This window comes from Otolemur garnettii, unplaced genomic scaffold (genome assembly GCF_000181295.1).
Source record: "Otolemur garnettii isolate 467f Iridium unplaced genomic scaffold, OtoGar3 scaffold00043, whole genome shotgun sequence".
NCBI classification, from domain to species: domain Eukaryota; kingdom Metazoa; phylum Chordata; class Mammalia; order Primates; family Galagidae; genus Otolemur; species Otolemur garnettii.
The window spans coordinates 4,692,941-4,697,853 of NW_003852438.1; the positions used below are offsets into that span (position 1 = coordinate 4,692,941).

The window sequence follows — 4,913 nt, forward strand, 5'->3', positions numbered from 1 at the left end:
TTTTTTTTTTTTTTGTAGTTGTCATTGTTGTTTGGCAGGCCCAGGCTGGGTTCGAACATGCCAGCTTTGGTATATGTGGCTGGTACCCTAGCCACTGAGCTATAGGTGCCAAGCCTATTTTTGATACTTTCTACTGCATCTATTACATTCCCTGATTGTCTCCTTCATTTCCTTAAGCTCCACCATATCCTTTCTATATTCTACATATCTCTCATCCATATTTTGGTTCTGTCTTTCCATTTTCTCATCATTCCCTTTATTGTCTTTTCTTTTTTGAGACAGAGTATCACTATGTCACTTTAGTAGAGTGCTGTGGCATCACAGGTCACAGCAACCTCAAACTCTTAGGCTTAAGCGATTTTCTTTCCTCAGCCTCCCAAGTAGCTGAGACTACAGGTGCCTGCCACAACACCCAGCTATTTTTTGTTGCAGTTGTCATTGTTGTTTAGCCGGCCCTGGGCTGGGTTCAAACCTGCCACCCTCAATGCATGTGGCTGGTTCTGTAACCACTGTGCTTCAGGCGCTGTGCCCCCTTTATTGTCTTTATCATCCATATTTTAAATTCACTTTCTGTCAAATAATAATATGGAATGCTTGATGAATTTGCATGTCATCCTTGCACAGGAGCCATGCTAATCTTCACTGTATCATTCCAATTTTAGTATATGTGCTGCCAAAGCAAGCACCCAATTGTTTTTTCAAATAAAGTGGTTTATTTATTTCCTGAAAAAATAATCAGTGATTATTTCCTGAAAAATGACATATGAATTTCATACTGCAAAGTCAATGACATTGAAGAAAATTGCCAGAGACTAACAGAATAGTTTTCACGCACTTATAAAGTGCATCAACATCTACTTTAGTAACATTATAAAATTGGATTACATCACGCTTGTTGTCTGTCACCTTCATATCTCCATGCTGTGTGAAAAGTACTATAACTACCTTTCCCTTGGAGCATAGCTTATTAATGTCACAGAAGAAGAGAAGGAAAATTTTACTGTACCAGGTAGGAAGATTTTCATCAATGTTGGCCTGAGTTCTAGAAGCAAATCATTCTAATCACTGTGAAGGGAACCAACTGTGGTTATATTCTTTTAAAGCAAGTTGAAATCCAGAGCAAGGAGATAAATTTTTGGTCCATGGGCCAGGCACATTGGCTTATGACTGTAATCTTAGCTCTCTGAGGCTGAGACAGGTGAATTGCAAGCTCAGGAGTTCAAGACCAGCCTTAGCAAAAATGAGACTCTGTCTCTACTAAAAAATAGAAAAACTAGCCAGGCATGGTAAAGGGCCTGTAGTCCCAACTGCTTGGGAGGCAGACCCAAAGGGATCAGTTGAGCCCAAGAGTTTGAGGTTGCTATGAGCTATCACACTATGGCACTCTATGCAAGGTGACAGAGCAAGACTCTGTCTCAAAACAAAAACTTTCTGTCCATGGTAATATTTCCTACAGACTGAGGCAAATGACAGTTCTGAACCAGCCTTTTTTTTTAAACCAGTCTTCTTAACAATCTTGGAGCCACTATTGTAATTTCCTGTTCTCTAATTTCCCCAAATATAGCTCTGCCTCAAAGCAGCAGTTTATGGAAAAATCACACAAAAGATTTACTTTAGGCAGCACCTGTGGTTCAAGGAGGAGAGTGCCAGCCCAATATACCGTGGGTGGCGGGTTCGAACCTGGCCCCGGCCAAAAACTGCAAAAAAAAAAAAAAAATGATTCACTGCAATTTCATACTTTCCATGATTAGTTAGTATGTAAAGTCTAAATGGACAACTCCCATGGAGAAACACCAATTCCTCATCAACAGTGACAGACTTGTGAAGATTGTAGTAAAGTGAGACCTTACTTATACCCGTATTCCAAAGCTCTTGAACTAGAAAAAGTTTATCATGCTGTTTGCAAGCTTTGTATGTTGCAGCAACATCAAAACATAGACATTTTAGTAGGAGGCGCAGTCTATGTTCTGGAAAGGTAGCACAGTAAACTGGAAAATTCTCCTTACACATTATATACCACAGTTTAGAAGAATTCCAATTAGTCCTAATATTTCTTCTTTTACAAAATCACCAGAATTGTGGATGAATACATGTTTACATAACTCCTTAACTAGATGTAGTTTCTGGTTTATAACTTGATAAGCACATCCACAGTTTCATTATTAATAAATAATTGGAAAGCATCTAATGTAGTTTTGAGTTCTATTTCTGATTATATTCCTGGTTGAGTCCTCATAATGTTCATTGATTTTCATCTCCTCTGATCCTTCAGCAGCTGTGAGTTTCATATCATTCCTGGTGGTGCCCATCATCTGAGCTGTAGGCTACCCTATTTTTACAAGTGGGCATGGTCTTCTCTTGGGCTCCATATTTTGCATTTCTTCTTCTCCATTGTCATCATCTTCTTCCTCTTCACTCTCTTCCTCAGAACAGATAATTTCATGTTCCACCTCTCCAAATTCTTCTTGTTCACTATCTGAAGTAGTGAAAATGTCCTCATCATTTCCTTTACAACCTGACACTGTTGGTTCTTTATCTGAGCTGCCAACAAATTATATTGCCTCTTCACCATATCTGAATCATAAGAAAAAAAATTCATTGCTTGACATAAATGAATTTACAAAATTATCAGATATTCTATATTTTCAGTCATATATACCTTGATCTTCAAACACAAACACACCACTTTCTTTTTTTTTTTTGAGACAGAGTGGCACTATGTCACTGTCCGTAGAGTGCCCTGGCTTCACAGCTCACAGCAATCTCAAACTCTTGGGCTTCCACGATTCTCTTGCCTCAGCCTCCCAAATAGCTGGGACTACAGGTGTCCACCACAATGCCCAGCTATTTTTTGTTGCAGTTGTTTAGCTGGCCCGGGCTGGGTTCGAACTCTTCAGCCTTGGTATATGCAGCTGGCGCTATAACTACTGTGCTACAGGTGCTGAGCCCAAATACACCCCTTTCTAACTTCATTATGAAAAAATACTTAGAAAAAAATGAATGCCAGTTTTCCTGGAAAAGAGATTGTAACTTGTTGCAGCCAATAAGAAAAGTGTTGAGAATTGCTGATCCCAGTCATGAATGGGCGGGTAAGGGTTTAATAACAAAAGTCATAAACAATGAAACCACAACTCTTTGCATGAAGAAACATACGTCAACAAAACCACAGTGGGATCAGTCCCTGACTCCTGTAAACAAGTGTTAAATTTCATAATTTTAGGGGCCAAGTGGCTCATGTAATCCTAGCACTCCGGGAGGCTGAGGTGGGTGGATGGCCTGAGCTCACGGGTTTGAGACCACCGTGAGCCAGAGTGAGACCCCCATCTCTAAAAATAACCATTGTGGGCTCGGCGCCTATAGCTCAACCGGCTAAGGCGCCAGCCACGTACACCTAAGGTGGCGGGTTCGAATCCCCAGCCCGGACCCGCCAAACAACAATGACGGCTGCAACCAAAAAATAGCCGGGCGTTGTGGCGGGCGCCTGTGGTCCCAGCTACTTGGGAAGTGGAGGCAGGAGACTCGCTTGAGCCCAGGAGTTGGAGGTTGCTGTGAGCGTGATGCCATGGCACTCTACCCAGGGGGAAAGCTTGAGGCTCTGTCTCAAAAAAAATAAAATAAAATAAAATAAAAATAAAAATAAATAAAAATAAAAATAAAAATAACCATTGTGGCCAGCACCTGTAGTCCCAGCTATTTAGGAGGCTGAGCCAAGAGAATCGCTTGAGCCCAAAGCTGTGAGCTATGATGCTACAGCACGCTACAGAGGACAACAAAGTAGGACTCTGTCTCCAAAAAAAAGTTTCATAATTTTGTATCTTCTTCTTTTTTTTTTTGAGACAGAGTCCCACTATGTCCCCCTTGGTAGAATGCAGTGGCATCACAGCTTCATAGTAACCTCAAACTCTTGGGCTTAGGTGATCCCCTAGCCTCAACCTCCTGAGCAGCTGGGACTACAGGTGCCTGCCACAACACCCAGCTAGTTTTTCTGTTTTTTAGTAGAGATGGGCTCTTGCTTTTGCTCAGGCTGGTCTTAAACTTCTGAGTTCAGACAATCCACCACCTCAACCTCCCAGAATGGTAGGATTACAGACGTGAGCGCCCTCAGACCTGGCCATAATTTTCAGTCTTTTTAAAGAAACCTTTCCCTCCCTTAAGTCACCAAGATATTTTTCTGTTTTCTTCCATTAGCTTCATAGTTTTACTTTTTCATTTGTATCTTCAATCATAGACGTTCATGTTTGTATTTAGTGTTAAGGTAAGGATCTAACTTAATTTTTCTTCATATTAAGAACTAGCTTTATAAACATAATTTCCAGCAATCTTACCTTTCCTCATGAGAATGGCTTTGTTCCCTTTATGGAGCTACCTTTTCCATATGTCAAAGTCTATGTATCATGGATCTATTCCTGAGCTTTCTATCTGTTCCAATGGTTTCTTCATTCTTATGTCTATCTTGCTGGTTTGTGTTTTTGGTTTTTGAGATAGGGCCTTGCTCTGTTGCCCAGGCTAGATTATGGTGGTATTATCATAGCTCACAGCAACCTCAAACTCTTGGGATCAATCCTCTTCCATCAGCCTCCTGAATAGCTGGAACTATAGGTGCCTACCACAATGCCTGGCTGATTTTTTTCTCTTTTTAGTAGAAACAGGGGTCTTACTCTTGCTTAGGCTGGTCTCGAACTCCTGAGCTCAAGTAATCCACCCACCTTGGCATCCCAGAGTGCTAGGATTACTGGCTCGAGCCACTGTGCCTGGCCCTACAAAATATTTTCTGTAAGTTTAGTTGATTTGAACTTCTAAATTAATTTAGGAAAAATTTTTACTAAGATAAATTTTTTATCAAATAATAGTTTATCTAATTTTTTTATATCATCTTTTCTTTTCTTCTTTCTTTTTTTTTTTTTTTTTTTTTT

At 40.3% G+C, this 4,913-nt stretch overlaps 1 non-coding gene across 1 annotated transcript; it reads right to left on the minus strand.

The window, feature by feature from the left end:
- Positions 1-579: 579 nt before the first annotated feature.
- LOC111725551 lies at positions 580-686 on the minus strand. Its single transcript, XR_002773590.1, has one exon. It is a non-coding gene; the product is annotated as a U6 spliceosomal RNA (small nuclear RNA).
- Between the last annotated feature and the right edge of the window lie 4,227 nt (positions 687-4,913).